Below are 18,046 nucleotides of genomic sequence, written 5' to 3'. Positions count from 1 at the left end.
ACTAAAAGAGGCCAAAGAATGGAAAATATTTTGGGAGAAGACTGGAAAGCATTTATGTTTTGCAAAAATTAAAGTCAGTCCAGCTTGGTTCATGAAATTATTATTATTGTTGTTGTTGTTATTCTCTTTTCTCCAATTTTTATAAAAAATCTTCACCAAAGAGGAATTAGTATTCTTTTAATTACCACTAAAAATGCACTCTTGTGGAAAAATGCTAAAAGTTAAAAGTGAATAAAACAGCAGGGGAAAATATGGTGGGGGGAAAAGGAAGTTTTGATGATAGTCTCAATTTTTAAGTAATAGGGATTTTGCTTTTACAAGAAATGGAAACTAAAAATTACCTTGGTGAGATTAGTGTGTGGACACTTCTCAATTCTTTTCCAATAGTGCTGAGTAAAGACATCCTTGTCTCACCTCTAACCATGAGATCTTGAGGTTTCCAACAGAAATGTGTGTCACTGCAGCATTACTATATGGTTGGAGTACTTGGTTTGTTCAGCATCTGTTTGGTTGTAAAGCAAAGGTTTTTCCAGAAGAAAGCAGTAGACCTGAGTGCACACCCAACTCTCAGTCTGTCAGATCTCACTTTCTTAAACCATATATTCAATGGTGTAAATTGGTGCATGTCCCACTTCTGCCTCATTGAGAGGAGCTTCAATGTCACCTCCAGGACAGGATCAGTGTAAACCAGCAAATCAGCCACAGAGGACCAATACTGAGATTTATGTCTGTGCCCTTTGGGGTTAGGCTGGGAAGATAATTCTACCTCTACAAACACATTTAAGGTTGTTAAAAAATACTCTTTCTAAACTCTTTGTGTGGGTGTGAGTGATGGAGAGGGTAAGGGAATAAAAACTATTTTCTATCAGGATAGTCACATTCTATAACATTGTATTAAAAAAAAATCAAAAACATTCTTCCTTGCAATAAGTGTTTTATTCTTAAACTAAGAATTGTGTACCAGGAAAAAACTGTGTACAAACTTGTGTTGACCAGGAATTCCCTCAGGAATATGGGATCTACACAGTATCATTTCTGGTTGCAATCCCCATGAAATACAGGACGTACTTCCTGGTGTTCCCAGTTCCCAAGCTTTGGAAATTTGGGACTCTGGGACACCCAGCTCTATAACCAACCTGCCAGGGAAAGGAGAGGTGACAGCTGATTTCAGAAAAGTGGCAGAAAGTAACTAAGGCAAGTTTTGTTAGAATTATAATGTTCCCACAGATTTGGATGAACTGGAGAAATGTTCTGATGGGAAATCATCCCTGAAGCCCTGGAGGTGAGTCTGGGTGGCTCAGGGGAGGTCAACATGGACCCATCCTCTATAACTCACTTCATCCCCCACCACAGTGTGGGTTGGTGATGCTGGTGCCTGAGCTGCAGCTGCACCAAGTCCAGCCTGTTCTGAGCACAGACTCAGTAAGTCTGATATTTGATGGAGACATGCCCCTAAGGACCATTTTTCAGAGGTGCTACAGAGCACTGGCATTTTCCCCTGCCAGCTGTTGAGAATTTTTTCAAGCTATATATGCAGAGGTTCATTAGAGAAATGTATCTATTAGATTAATGTGGAGAGCATCTAAGATTGCATTTCTTTCTTCTACGCAAGAGCAGCATAATTCAACCTCTCTGTGGTTCTGTTCCACAAAACTTCCCTCATTTGCTTTTTTAGTGTTATTTTCTCCACACACCCACCTGCAGCAGTAGCTCTGATGTACCTCAGGTGTGTCACAGGCTCTACAGCCCCAGTGCAAGGGCAAAAGCAGAGGCTGGTGTAACCCAAGCTGTCTGTAATGAATTTGATCATGATAATCTGAAGCCTGTGATGAAGCTTCAGAGGTACTAAACTGATTTTCTGAAGAGAGATGCTGGCCATGGTGCATCAGTACAAGGCTCTATTGATACATGTGATTTGGGTTTCAAAAGCAGGAGAAGTAAAATGAGAAGACTTCAAAATATCAAATACCCAGTGAGGAGACTTGAGCAGAGAAATACAACAATGACACAGGGAAAGTGTAAGTACTCAGAGGCATGGCTGCTGAAAGAGGAGGGTCACGTAGGAGATGATGATGTCTGCTTCTGTCACTCACATTACAGCACTGCTACCCACAGGGATGGTGCTTAATTTGAAGATCACCTTCACTAAACCATTTCATACAGAATGTGTCACAAGGTAAATTGAACAGCTAGACATATAATCAGACAGAATGGCACATTGAAATAATTAAATACAGGCAGCCCCAGGATGCTCCCTGTTTAATGTAGAATGCTAATTGGTATTCGAATACCACACGGTGTGTGTGGAAGAAAGACAGTGTGACTAATGTACCTGTATGTTGTGGATAATAATACAGCATGAGACCTTGAGGGTACATCTTCCCCTGAGGATTTCACACTGCCAGCAGCTGATACCAATAACAACAAAGGAATGAATTTCCCCTGATATTTTCCTGACATATTCTATCCCAGTTCCTGCTTCAGTGCAATCTGTGTGAAGCTTTAAGAGTAATATGGTGCAGTGGAATTAAATTTGACTTATAAAGTACACATATCCTATTTTTAGTAGTAAAAACCCAGCAGATAGAATTGTGATAGCAGACTATAAATCCTTGGTTGCTTGCTTTCATCCAGCTGATTTGAAAAACTTAAACAACCTTTCCTTTATGAAAAACATTTTTCTTATTATGGTTTTATGATGCTTCCATTTTTAACAGCTAGTTTTCTGACTTCAAAGTACATGGAGGAAAATTTGTGTTGACTTAAAAATATTGTTGAAGTCTTCTTTTAAAAGAAATTTATAAATACAGTAATTTCCATATTTCTGTCTCAAGGTAACTTAATGACAAGCCCTGTATTTATTTTTTGTTGTAGGTACACTTAACTGGTAACTAATAAAATATATTGAGGCAAAAGATACTTTTTACATATTCAATGCAAGACAAAATATTTAACTGGATTGTAGAAAACATTTGCACAAAAATACAGGGTATGAAAAGCACTCCTAAAATAAACAACCTCTAACCCTCAAAAAGCAAAACGAAAAATAAAGAGTAGTTGCAGTGCACACTTGCAAAGAAATATTATGCTCTGTGCAGTGGCTATACATGCTGAATGCTGTTATCCCTGCTTTTGACAAACAGTATTCCACTCTTATTCAACTAGATAAAAGGAGCTTTTATGAAGTAGAACTCTATGAGTGTGAATAGGTAAAAAAAACATGTCCATATGCACACAAATATATTTGGGGTGGTGCCCTCAAAAAAAAATTTAAAATTGGTTATAGCCTGATAGTCATAAATTGAGTAAAATATTTCTTCTCACTCACAGGCTCATTACATCAGAAACAGAGTTCTGCAGAATGATTTTTGCTCTCTCTTCATCCTAGAAGATTTTCAATGAGTGACCAGAAACCCATTTTGCATCCCTAAGGTTCATTTCATTTGACACTAAGGACAGGTGTTTTGCCACTCCCACTTGTAGGAGGAAAGAAAAGTGAGATTAAATAGTGGCATACATACAGAAGCAAATGAACTAAGGTTAATCCCAGGCTGGATTTCAAAATTATTCCATGGCACACTGAGTCACAGAATGGCTGAGCTTGTCAGGTACCTCTGGAAATCATTTAGTCCAAGCCCTTTCCTCAAAGCAGGGATAGCTACAGCAGGTTGCCCTGCACAACCTCCAGTCAGATTTTGAATATGTCCAAGGAGAAGGGCTTCACAACCACTCTGGGCAACCTGTGACAGTGTTTGACCAATTTTCATTACATTTAAATGGAATTTCATGTGTTTCTGTTTGTGCCCCTTGTTGTACTAGATACCACTGAGAAAAGTGTTTCCCTCTTCTTTATTATCTCGTTATTCCCTCTTGCTCAGTTTTCAGATTGAGTGTTATCAGACAGTTATGAAACTGAACTTTGAGTGCAATGAGCTCCAGCTACAATGATTTGAAGGTTGGTTTCTTTAAACTAAAAATGGAAATTCTTTGAGCTGACCTCCTCCAGTTTAACACCATGTGCAATTAATTTCCTCTAATTCTGTTGGAATGGCTCACTTATTCATGAAAGAAAAAAGAGAAAAAAAAGGAAAAGAAAGGAAAAGAAAGGAAAAGAAAGGAAAAATGGAGAAAGGAGAAGAGAGGAGAAGAGAGGAGAGGAGAGGAGAGGAGAGGAGAGGAGAGGAGAGGAGAGGAGAGGAGAGGAGAGGAGAGGAGAGGAGAGGAGAGGAGAGGAGAGTGAAAATGAAGGTAGAAGCCCCCTTGAACAACTTCATAGAATAAATATTTTGCTGTCTTTCAAAACAAAAAGACTTCAAAGGTCTGGCAAGTCTCACTTCCTACGTAAGAAGCTTCCTTAGACCATGGCAAGAGCTCTGCCCAGACAGCTTCCAGGCTCAAGTGGAAAACCCTTAGCACCAAAATACTCAGAGATATTATGCTACCTAGCTGCCCCAATATCAAGGAGCTCTGGGCACACATGGGACAGGTAATCCAGACCTAATACAGCTGATACCACCTGCAATACTGTCCTCAGTAGTATCCATTACCAGCAGCTCAGTGTGCCTCAGCTGTGGAGGAGCCTGGCCTACTTTAAAGAGTCTGGTATTTAATTTCAGTACTGGTGGTTTTGGATGTTACAAATCCCACATTTGTTCCTTACAGATGGCAAAAATAATAGCTCAAGATTAACTACTTTTGCTTTTAGCAACCTGGTCTAGTGGAAGGTGTCGCTGCCCATGGCAGGGGGCTGGGATAAAATCATCTCTAAAGTTCCTACCAACCCAAACCACTCTATGGTTTTTATGATTTCTATGAACTATTCCCTCATCACTAATTTATGACATCTCTCATTTTCCTATCCTGATTGCTAAAGCATTTTCAGCTGGCAAATGTTGGTAGCAGCTAGAAACACAAAATGCTGACTGAAAGGCCTTGCACTGTAGGGACAAGAACTGATTCAAGTATGTTCATTCTAACAAATAACAATTATTGTTTTAAACTCTTTATTTACTGAATAAAATAGCAATGCCCAACAGGCATTTTAGGAACTGGCAACAATAGTTATAATCTGCTTCCAAAAACTCAGAACAACTTGTATTCTCATTGAAACAATAACAATTTTCATAATGGATAGGCCTGTCGAGTAGAAAGGAAAAGAATAATTCAAATAATGATTATTACAATATGCTGCAGTTATGCACAGACAATGTCACATACATAAATTCTCTTCCAGTCTGTTCACAGCTATTCCCTTTGGTGCTATCATTTCATGACAAATTCTGTTTACATTCCCTTACTTGAAATCCTTTTATTGAAAACTCCCAAAACACAATACAATGCTTTTTGGACATCCTTAGTAAGAAAAGATTGTGGCAGATTCTTTGCAGTACATGTTTACTAGGCCAAACTCCAGAAAAACGTTAACAATTTAGAGGGTGACCTCATTGCTCTCTGTAGCAGGGAAAGCAGGGAGGGAGGTTCCAATCTCTTCTCCCTGGTATCCAGTGACAGGACATGTGGCAGTGGCTCAGAACTGCAGCAGGGAAGGTTTAGGATGGACAGTAGGAAGCCTTTCTGATCAAACATTGGAACAGGCTTCTTAGGGAGGTCATCAACGCTCCAGGCCTGTGAGTGCTTAAGAGGTATTTGTATAAAGCCTTTAACAGAAAGCTTTACCCTCAGGTCAGCCTTGAATTGGTCAGACAGTGGAACCAGTTGGTCTTTTCAGATCTCTTCCAACTGAAATAGACTATTCTTTCTTTGTTCTACACTATTAAATGTTTCATGCACTAGGCAAAATAAGAAGAGAAAATCCTCTTCCCAGTCATTGTCCAACAAGGATGGAATAAGGGGCCTTTCGTGTACCATCTGTTGACCTGGCTAAGTCACCAGGGGATGACATCCAACTTCCCAACCACCATCTGATTCCACTTTCCATGTCTTAGTCCAAGTCAGGACTGACTTAAAGATGCTTAAGTGCAAGATTTACCAAGTACATACACCTAGAACATTGCTGGATGCTTTTTGTTATCTAACACATGTCTTTCTGCAGAGCAGCCAGCCTACCCTGCTGGAAATTTCCATGCCTGAAATGACAGTAGTTCCCTGTGTTTGAACACTGCAGAGCTGCTCCAACAGATCAACAACAGAAAACTCTTTTCAGTTCACCTCCAGAAGTTTGACTGATCTTGCATGTGTAGGGTGTATTCTGCATATTACTGAGCACAATTTATCACTTGATTTATTAACAATTCACATTGCTTAGAGAAAGAGTGAGAGAATGAGCACTCATTCTCTCACAACACTCTCCAAAGAGATTTAAAACAACAGACACAACACTCTCCAAAGAGATTTAGAACTCAAAGCACGTGAAATAGATGCACATAGCTGTGCACATCAGTTACACTCCTCATCAATCAGACCCAAAGCCAAGATTGTCATCCACGTGACTTCATCTAAACAAATTTCCTTTAGGAAAAAAAAATATCCACAAGCTTTGCTGAAGAAAATTAGTGTTCTTTTCTTTAAATTGAACTTAACATAAGCATCTCAGATACTTTTCAGTTATGAGATTAAAAAACATACAGAAATAAAAGTGGCCAAGGATCGGGCAAAAGATCTTATTTCCCCATCAAATACTTTACTGTGGTCACAGTGATTGAAAAGACAAGATGTTAATTTCAAACCACTATAAATTTAGTTTAAAATTTACTTATGTATAGAAGTTATGCACACATATCTGAAAGAAAACACAACCAATTTTGTTCTGAAATGTGAATAAATTACTTAAGATACTTGACCTCAGTGTGCTAGATACTTTTTAATCTGCATGTAGGGGTTTTTTACCCTTGCCTTCAGGCACAAGGTCAATGTTTATTTTTTCATGAAGCAGGTAATACCTAGGAAAAGGTAACTTTGAAGTATATGTGCAGTGAAGTATTTAGCCAAACAAACACTATGCTAACTTGCTTACGGATAGAAAATAGTAAAACATATAAAATATCCCCTAAAAGAAAGAGAAATCTCAATGTGCTGCAAAAACATGTTGTGCTCATTCTCTTGTTTTCTCTTTCACCATTCATATTTCTATTACCCCCTTAAAATATTTAGAAGTTCTTCCCTGAAGGACTTTCTGGTTTGTCTAACTTTCATAACTCCTAAAAATTTGGAACTTTCTCCTGCTATTTAACAGCATCATGTAATAGAGCATATGTGTTTCAGCTGTCACTGGTAGTTACATCAGGCTCCGTGTGACTCATGCATTATGTTCTTTCTTTTTAGTTTTTCTAAAAGGACATTTACAGAGTAGGAAGGAGGTAATTTCACTTATCTTTATTCCCTCTAGTTAGTAACCTGGTGGGTAAAAATCACTGTTCTGACAGGGATGAGAATCAGTTTGAAGCTGCAAATTTACAGCATGTAAAACTGATGAAAATCTCAACAGAGAGAGTTTGCTCTGTGGCAGTGTGGCAGGGCCCCATCATAATATCAGTTGGAGTCAACACTGTGAGGAGATCCAGTTTCAACAGCAGCTTTCAATATTGTTTCCTACCACTGAACATTGTTGTTGCCATGCATCGACAAAAAAATGAAGTTCAACAGCACAGCTTTGCAGAACAAAGCAGAAAAATGCACAGGCTGTTTTGTATGTGAATTTTTAAGATTCCTATCATTTTCAGTATAATAAAACCACTGAAAAGAATTGTTCATCACAGCTTTAGAAGTATTGTCTGATTCTCTGCTGAACAACTCCAAAATTCAGTTAATTTTCAGTGTAAAATTGAACCCCCTGCTCAGCCTTTATTTGCTTGTTTTTAAAAGAAAATGTGAAGTTCCTGTTCTCATATATATGCCATGTGTAACTCCCCTCAAATCAAAAGGAATTATCTGCTCACTGCAGGGAGATAAATTGACCATGAGCCTTGCAAACCACAAAACTGGGGAAAGGAAAAGTAATAGCCCATGCTTAAGATAATATCAGCAGTTGTGCAAAACGCTCTGTGAATTCCATCTCATATTATAGTACTATAATAAAGATGGATCTCTTGCAGAAAATTCCACTTAGACAATCATCTTGGCATTCAGAGATCAGAGGAATAATCTCTACTTAATACCAGCAGGGAAATGGACCCAGTAACTCTCTTTAACTGCTGTTTAAATACTCAGAAGTCAGCTGGAATGGGAGTTCTCCTTCTCTGACTCTCAACATGCACCAAAGCTCCTACCTGGGCTGTAGTTCTTAGCTTTCTGGCCATGAAAACCAGGGGGCAGGAGGTGATTGGTGGTTGCTCAGAGAATATGACAGCATGGGCTTTGCACCTGCAGCCTGCAAGTCAGTAGTCAAAAAGGCTTACCTTCACCAAACAGCTCTAGCCCATGGAGTGACAAATTAAGGACCAAGAACCTTCTTACCCTGAGGAAATCCAAGTCTATTTTTTGACAGAAAGAGGCAAATTCCCAGGTGATTGTTTGGGCTGGGGGGCAGGACAGTCACTGTTAGCCCTCCCACTAAAGTAAAACCATTGTTTTCTCTGGTGTGCAAAAGCCAAAGCATCAGCAGGAGGGCAAGCTAAAGGGAATTGGACTGCACAGACTCATGGCTTTGGTACTCAGCTGGGAAGATGGAACTGGGCTCTGCTCCCAGGATTATTCCCATTTACAACTCTAATATGTAGCCAGCATTGCAGAGCAGCTGGAAAACCACCAAATGACCAAAAATCAAGGGCAAGAGGACAAAATGTCTGGTATTCCACTTCCACGTTAGGTCCCTGCCACTGTATGGTAGAAACAATTATTCCCACTTAGTCTTCTCTTGGTTTAGTGAGAGCTGCCCTAAATTTGGGGTACCTTAAAAACACCCTCAATGAAGGAGGTAGAGGTAGTCAACCCTAATGGTTAAGCAGGAGGGGAAGGATGAGCATGGGCTGATCATTTACACTGTCTTTGTGAATTCAAATTCCTTCTGGAGATATAAGAAATTGTACACATTTTCCATTTCCCAGGCACATGTTCAAACACTTCCATGCAAATACCTGCATTCTTAGGTGAAAATAACATTTATCAGTCTGGGTCTTACAAAACGTGATTCTTGCTCAATTACACATGTATAGTCACAAGATGAACTCTATAGACAAGCCCTTTACCCTTTGAAGACATCTGATTAATAACCAATCATGCAGGAGAGAATGGTGCTCTTAATCCCCCTACTGTATCTCTGCTTGTACTAAACTGTCTCACCTGCTGGGTTAATGCAAAGAAAATTCCTCTCTGCAATGTGGCATCTATCTATGAGTAAATCAGGAGAAAATAATTTTGTTCACGTACACCAAACACGTCTCCACTCACCCTCAGAAATGTTCAAGATACACTTGAAAAGTAGTTGATTTTCTGTAACCTGTACCCTATTTCTTGCTACTTTCTCTAGATGCAATACATTCTGCAGTTGTCTGAATTATGAATTTCTGCTGTGCCACAAAATAGACATGGAAGGGAGCCCTGGCATCTGCAAACTCCTGCCATTGCCCATCATTCATGCACCTGCATTTAAAGAGCAGATCTGCTGCAATTGCACTCACTTTGTAGATCTAAATACACTGCATGTGCAAGGCAGAGGGTTGTGACATCCCACCAACTTCTGTAATTTCTGCTGTACTTTGACAGCTGTGGTCAACAGGAGACCCTTTCAGCAATGAATTCTGGATTCTGGTTTCAGGCCACTATATTTGTGAAGAGATGATTTACTATTCTTCACCCTTCAACAAGAACTTTGTTGATTTCAGTCAATGAACTTACACTATTTGATAAGCAGAAACTCACCTGTTAGAGAGGCTTGTTCTTTCAGACAAACACTATCCTGGAGATCACTGGATTATGTCAGGTAATTTCTTCATTAAAAAAAATACTATAGTAAACTATGGACATATGGATATAAACTGATCTGAAGTGAATAGATTGCAGACAGAATTCTTCTCTCATCTGGAGTAGATTCATTGGCTTCAGTGGAACTATTCTGGATTTACAGTGATGTAATTTGGAACAACATCTGGCTTCAGATATATAAGAAGGATTCATTGTAATGGTTTATATCACTGACATTGCATACTTTTGCTACACTTTACTTAGCTCTTACTAGCTACACATTACTCATGGTTTTATATCTTTCTCTTGTATTTCATGTAAAAACCTGTAAAAGCCTTGTAGAATGAGGAGAGAATACATTTCCTGCAGGTCACCACTGTGTGGCATCTCTCATAATTTAGTTAAAAACACAGTCTACAATTATTTTGTTCTTTTTTTTTTTTTTTTTGATATTGCATTATGGAAGGCAGATAAATGAAAAGTCCTCACTGTTGTGTTTGCTCTTCACAGAGTGAGTCATTCAGCAAGCCAGTGGCACTTACCTGGAAAACACCTTTTAATTTGTGTGGGTTTTCCCATAAAGTCTCTGTTCTTTGGCCAACTGTATGCTGTGTTGACAGGGATCCATTTGAGTCACCTTAGCACAGGTTTGTTATTGCTCCATTATGAACAAATAAGTCCAGAGCAGAACCTGTCTCCTCTCAAACCTGTGACCAAACTGCCTCTCTTTATCCCAGACAACACACACTCAGTGCCACTGCAGGGTAAAAGAGAGAGGTGAGCTGAAAGGTGCTGTTTGCCTCTCACCCTGTGGATATCTTCAGTATGTCCTTTTTTCATTGCAAGGCTTTTGGCATCACATTGTCTGCATCCTGGCCATGAGCTCTGAGTACAATCTTCTCTGCCATCAGAGTCTGCTAATGTGATGTTTTGAATTTTAATAGAAGAGTGTTTAATAAAACTACAAGACAATGGGGAATAAATATGCAAACGAGCCAAATACCATTTAGAAATCAGCATTTGCTATTTCACCACACGTGCAACTGTGGTTTTCTGTTATGCAAAACCATAGCATCTGAGCTTTTAATGGCAAAGCTATCCTTTGCAAATATGTTGGGAAATATTCACACATGTTTCTGTTTAATCTTACGACACTTGTTTTTGCAGCTTGAAAATTTAATTCAAATATGGTATTTTACTTAATTAATGTTAGATATGTAATAAATGTATTGTTTTAAACAAAGTGGCTACAAGGTCAGCTGGGTAGCCAAAAGCAATACTTGCATCATTTGCATTTCTTTGAACTCCTAATTACATGGCACTTGTTTCAATAAAAACTAATATTACAGTTGATTTTATTTACTCTACTTCATTACATCTGGCTTCCTTTTAGATATTTTTTCCCAAATCTGCTCACAGAGAATATATAAATTTTACACCATTATCTTTTTTTAAAAGGCAGCTCCATCCATCACAATGGATTACAAATTTATCACCTTGAATCAATTTCTGTTCACAAGTTCAAAAGGAAATATAAGTGCTTGAGGGCCCAGAAATATTTATTGTACATGTGGATATTATTAACGTTTATTGAAATCCTTCACCAATGAGAATTGTTTCTGTTTTGTTTTGCAGTACGTACAGCACTAATGCTAAAAAGCAAACACCTTTATTGTTTAAAAACTAAATTGTCGATGCAGCATTGATTTTGAGGACTACTGATTCTGGCTAGACATACTAACATATTTCTGCAAGCATTCATTTGATTAAGACATGACAACCTCAGCTTGCCTAATTTAGTGAAAATTAGTTTCGACATAGTTTTTTGTATAACATTTCCCATGATGACGTCTATTTTCAAGTCAAAAATGCTTCTGCTAGCAACATCAACAGTAATTCACTCAGATTCTTTTCCTTGTAATAGAGCAGAGAGAGAAAATGGAAACTTAAGATTCATGGGAGTCTTGGTTTAAGACAGTGACAAGACTACATCTGGTATCAATACGGTTCTCTGGGATCTTGACCACATCTTTCACAAAGTGGTAAGTTCCGCCAAAAGGACACATCTTGCTGGCTGCTAACTACAACCTCCCAAACGCCCAGCCCGCGCAGGGGAGGAATGCAGTAATGCTCTGCTGGAGGGAGAAAATGAAAACTACTATTCTAATTACATTTTTATTAGTGGTGTTAATGGGAAGTTGAGCTCTTAAAGCCCATAGTAAGATGTGCTTTCTTTGAAATTGTATAGCACCATGTCAGGAGTTAACATGAGAGGTTTGGTCGCTGGGGTTTTTTCTCCCCTCCTTTTGGACTAATTTCTTGCTATACTAAGTTAATTAAACCCTTGGAAATATTTCCCTTTCAAAGAAAAGGGTTTGCAACCTCAGAAGGCAAAAAGCAGCTGAGTTGCTGTGGGCAGGCAGACATATACCATGGAGCAATCAGACGTGACTGTTGAGTGGGTGAGGAAACCACCACGGGCATTGCCAGCAGAGCTGGGCATAAAGCAGCTGCCCAGGTGCAGATTTCACCATCTCAGATACAACATTTGTTTTGTTAAACAGCATGACATATTGGTGTCTAATGAGTTTCCACTGCGACTTTAGAGGGCAGGTTTGTATTTTTGTTTCTAATCTGAAGGAACCTAGGGAGCATCTTCCACAAGGAGGATACCTATTTCAGGAAAAAGGTGAATATTTCATGATTCCAAGTGTTTGGAAGTGGAGTTCTATGAGGGCTACCTGTAAAAGAATTTTACTTGAAAGCAGAGATGTCTCTAAATGAGGAACAGATTTGTTTGACTAATGAAGAATAAGCTGAGATTTCACACAGTCTTACCAGTGACTTTAGCTGTTTCCACATTAAAGAGTCAATGTGATGCCAGCTTTGTAAAAAAGTTTTCTTCTCAAATATATATAACCCAGAAAAAGGGTTTTGCTTTATTCCAAGGAACTTTAGACAGATGAATCTAATGTATGTGCTGCATAATCATATTTAATTTGGGACTTTTAAGTTCCAGTAAGAATGTTTCATGTGGCTTTCTTAGCAAGAGAAGACTTAAATCTGGTTTAACTGGCCAGAGTAGATTTTTTCATCTGAAAACATCTTTTACTTCCATAAAGTTGCAAACCTAACTCCTGCTCCATTTGTCAAGGATATCAGATATGGCCATAAAGACATTTCGGTGTAGAGATTGGTAGGTGCCAGAATGTCCCCATGTCTTTGGCACTTCAATTAAAATAGAGGAGCTGATGGTTCATTGTCTGCCATGCTGGGCTATATTAGCTTTTCTCAATGGAAGGGTTGGGGGAAATTACTGCTTACACAAAATTTCCTTCCTTTCATCGTGAGTGCAGCCTGCCTTGTTTTACATCAGCTTTGTACTGTGAAACTTATCTAAAAGAGCTGTGTCTGAATACAGAAAATCCCTTATCATCCCTTTTCTGCCCAGCTCCTGGTATTATGGATCCTGAGCAAAAGAGTGTGGCCAAATTGGTGTCTGGATGGAGGAGAGGTCACCAGAAGAAAACTGCTCCTGAACACACTCTGTGCCCCTGCGAGGTGTGTCTGCCCTGGATCCATCAGCAAACCTGAATGGCAGAGTTTTGGTAATAAAGTCAAAACATTGAGCCAAGAGAATAATCCAGGAATTTATCTCATTCAAAAATTCCCCTTTGTTATTTCACACACTGTTAAATGTCTGTTGTTCTGCTGGGTTGCACACCCTGCCAGTTTTAGTTCCATGTTTCTATTTGGTGTTCCTGAATAGCTGAACATCAAAAGAAAAATTGTTCTTACGGGGCTGGCGAGGAAGGCTTGCACCAAGTAGAGCCTATGCCATATTTAATTCAATCAGCTTTAGGTATTCAGTCAGCATATGGATCACTTCAGGGCTTTAGTGATGCTTTAAGGAAACATCAAACAAAAGTGTGAATGTCTATGTATACACATATCATATGACAAGAACCTCTGATGTTTAAAGGTTACAGTTTGCTCTGAAAAGCTGTATCTGTGTAGCATTTTCAGATTTATTAAATAAATTGAATGTTGCATAGGAATGGGCTCATCTGTAGCTGCTCTGGAAAGACACATATGACTATGATAGATTTTCACACATTGTGAATGAAATCTATTTTGTACAAGTCAGCAGTTCTGCAGTTCTGGAGTCCTAGTTAGCAGGGTATCCCCCATTAATAACATATATTATGCATCTGGAATGTTTATAATGTTTACATACCAAGGGAGGGAAAATGATTGGTATAATAAGGGGCAGAAAGTAATAAAATTATTACATTTATTCCAAGTTTCCACTAGGTATTTTTTTAATTGCTGTCAACTGAGTTCAAAGTGCGAAAGGAACCAACATTTTCTCCTGTGGCATTTTTTTCCTTAGATTTCTCATGCATTCCCTTTTCTGTGAAACTCTGCTCAGTAAATATTAATTTACCCTCAATTACTAATGACAAGTGAAAGAAACCCTTGCATTCATCAGGGCCACAGCCTTAGGACATACGTTTGTCCTTCAAAGCGTTCAACCATTCAACAATTAGAACTAATAGCTACTCCAGGCTATCAGGGCTGAAACACACAACACTCCCCCAGTGCAGAGCTCTCAGCACAGGCACTCATGGTGGTCTTACAACCTATTGACTTCATCAGCAAAAGTTGGAAAAGTGATTTGGGAAGGGGACAAATTAGACACAGTGATTGTCTAAAATGTGAGAACACTTATGGGCTGGAGAGGGGAACTAGTCAATTAGTTCACTAATAAACCTGAGCTATGTAAAAGTTCCCTCACTTCTCACATGAACACAGCTTGGAAGACTGAGGATTTTGCTAAACAAAAGCAAAACAGATAAATAAATAGGAAATTCTAAACCAGGAGCATAAAGAATGATCAGTATTGACACTCTGGTATGTTCTTGTGCAACACCTTAAAGGTGAATCTTCAACCCTTAAGCTTTCTTTGCTGAGAGCTCCATCTTTAAACAGAGAAAATCCCCCCAGCCTCTGCAGAATCAGCTGAGGCTTTGTGCTTGGATGTGGCTGCAAATTTACACAAACATTTCTGATGGTGACCTTGCCTGCCTACTTCACTATTCTCCCAATATAACATAAAGACTGGTTTGCTTAAACAGCTCTGATTGCTTTTCTTTGCAGAAAATAGTAACAGATAATTTATTTTATTTTGTTTTCTGCTTTCATTATTTAACAATGAAGAAATTCTTTTATTACAGTAAAAAGAACAAAAGCATGTAATGAAACCACAATATTATTGAAAATAGCAAATTTGTGGCCAAGTATAGTGTGAGAGTAGGCTTTCATGAGTACACACATTTGTTCTTGAAAACTGACTGGGAATGTTAATTATATTCCCCCTCTTTGAATATTTATATATTCTAGCTTACTTATTTATAAATGTCACATATTTCTTGCATCTTACAACTATAATTCATGGAAAGCCAGAAGATATTGATATTTTGTTTAATTTCTAATGGAGGAAAAACAGATTTAGGCGTTTGGGGAAAAAAAACCAAAACCAAAAACAAACTAAAAACTGAACAAAAACCCACCAAAATAAAACCACAGGTTTATTTATAAGAAATGATAAGAAAATTTAAAGATGGTTAAGCAGCACTGCTGTTTTTCAAAATGTCTCCCCAACAAACCATCCAACATTTCGAGATGTCTGAACTGTAAATGGCTACACCCAAGACTTAACTTAGTGTTCCCTGGACACCTCTCATCATTAACCACTGGCACTTAGTGGTCACAAAGGACCTTCCATGAAGGTTCCAAGTCATACCAGGATGCCACCAGCAATGGAATCTAGCGGTTCTGTTCACTGAATTAGACAAAAAACAATAACAGTGAATTCTTAATTATTTTAAAAATTCAATGTTACTAGTACCAGGGCCAGAGCCAAAATCTATTGTTCAGGAAAAAAAAAAAAAAACCAGGAAAAAAACCCTTAACTCTATAATTTTTAGCGTGACATGAATATTAAAAAATACACAGAATTTTTTCAGATATATAATTTGATTTTTTACTTCTCATATCCCATGTATATCCCATATACTATACATATTGCAGATAAAAGAAATAAAATTATAAACAAGAATTAAATGACATAGTGTTGACTTGGCAAACTGAGTCTAATCTCATGCACAAGGAATGAACAAGGACATTTCTAGCACCTGAGATTTTCTGAGCTCTGTAAAGTGGATATTTATAGAACGCTGCAAAATTAAATTACAGCATACTACAACACAAAGCACTATGATCTTGACTTTGTGCCAATTTAAAGCATAGAAATTAAAACTAGTGTTAACAGTGGACAATGATATCAGAAAAGGTAAGGATATCAGAAATGATATGATATCAGAAAAGGATGTATTTGAAGACAGAATTGGGATTTTTTGCCATAATTAAAATATTTCATGTTTCCCACAATGATATTAGTAGCTCTATGCACTGCCAAATTTAAAAGAATGACATGAGAGTGTGCATAGGGGATTTTTTCAGAGTTTTCCAGAAGAGTTTCACCCTAAATGAAGAAAAACTATAGTAATAGAGTTTAAAGTAATCCTGCTTTAACATTCAGCCTGGTTTCTGTAATGAAACTGATGGCTTTTTGTCTGTCAGTTTGCTAACACTCCATCATCTGGGGGGATTAGATTTTGGGAATCAGAGGTGGGAGGCAGAGAAGTTTGGATAGTGTCCAATTGCACCAAGTTAGGGAAAAATAAGCACAAAATAATGCAGAGAGAAAGGGAAAAAAAGGAGCTGAACGAAGGCAAAGGGGGTAGAGAAGGATTTCTGTTAGAAATTGGTAATCTTTAATTACCAATTCTATTAGATTGGTAATATTTAGTCACCAATTAAAGATTTTTTTATAGGGCAGAAGGAGACAAGAACAGTGCAGCAGGTCTGAGAAGAAGCAGCAGAGAGTTGGAAGAATGGATTGTGGGAAACAGCTGGTAAAATACACTGTACCTCTAAGGCAATGCAGTGTGAAAAGGAAGCTAAGGAGAGAATTCAAGCATCATTAAATGAGTTTCCCAAATTTCTACACCATATGTTTTGAAACAAAACATGCTGAAATTTGCCAAGTAAAATTTTATTCTTACTTGGCGGCTTTGTTTAGAAAATGGTCATAAATCCTAAATATAGCTAAAGTACTTATTCCATTGAAATTATCTCATTTCTAAAATGGATACATGCTTGCAATTAGTTTTGAAGGATTTTATATTAGTTTTTTCTTTCCTTATATTCCAATAAAATCTAAGAGAATTATTTTAGTCTGATCCTCTTTTTTTTCTTAGACTGATTGGGAAAAAATGAGCTGCAGTTCTTTTGGGAATTTTTTTCAGAAAAACCATTCACAATTGACCAGTTCACCCTGATTTATTCATGTGAGCTTATTCTGCAAGTAATTCTCCTCATAGCAGTGGCATCATTAAGTTAAAAAGTTATTGCTGTTGCTGTGTCCCAAGACATGGGCATGGTCTTTCAACTCTGCTTCTCTTGTCTTCAACCCTAGTATCACTACAGTTTTAGGTCTTCTACTGTGATCTGTTTTGCTTGGAAGAAAGGGAAATATGCTCCAGTCCTCCTAAACTAGGCATCTGATGCTCTGCTTTGATGGCTTAGAGGGTATTTTTTCCATTTTCTTTCCCTAGAATCACATATTACAATATTCATTGACTCAAAGAACTCTTGTGAAATGCAGAAGTCAAGTCAGGACTCAGAATATTTAAGGAATGGCACCTTCAGAGCACATTTAGATTAGCTGTGTGGACATAAAGACATAGCCTGTAAAATAAATGCTGGGTTGTGAATTGTCGAGCCTGCAATTCACAGCTACTTACTGACAACGATCATCATGATCAATGAGGTAATGTTAGACAGCTACAAATTTCTCTAATGTAATCAGGCTTTTAAATATCTCAGTAGATATGATTCAGATTAATTGTATATTCAGAATTAGACTAGCTGAAGTAGATCATATGGAAGACATTCTGAGGGGTATTTCTTTTGCAAGATATATAAAGTTAATAGAGAGAACTGGGAAGTGGGAAAGGCTGTATATTTTCTTCTCTCTAAAATACTATGAGGGGAGTAAAAAATTGCATGTTTTTCACGAGGAAATGTCTTCTTTAAAAAAATAGATAGTTTTCCACAAGGC

The 18,046-nt window shown here is 38.0% G+C and overlaps 1 long non-coding RNA gene across 1 annotated transcript; it reads left to right on the top strand.

Annotated features, from left to right (window-relative positions):
- Positions 1-4,213: 4,213 nt before the first annotated feature.
- Positions 4,214-16,935, top strand: LOC146438761 (uncharacterized). Its single transcript, XR_014851918.1, has 6 exons — positions 4,214-4,318; positions 6,053-6,196; positions 7,282-7,316; positions 9,425-9,877; positions 11,783-11,900; positions 16,758-16,935. It is a non-coding gene; the product is annotated as an uncharacterized LOC146438761 (long non-coding RNA).
- The last annotated feature ends 1,111 nt before the right edge of the window (positions 16,936-18,046 follow it).

This window comes from Lichenostomus cassidix, chromosome 4 (genome assembly GCF_008360975.1).
Source record: "Lichenostomus cassidix isolate B80296 chromosome 4, HeHo_3.0, whole genome shotgun sequence".
Taxonomy (NCBI): Eukaryota; Metazoa; Chordata; class Aves; order Passeriformes; family Meliphagidae; genus Lichenostomus; species Lichenostomus cassidix.
Note: the sequence above shows the minus strand (reverse complement) of the source record. Positions and strands in the feature narration are given on the sequence as shown.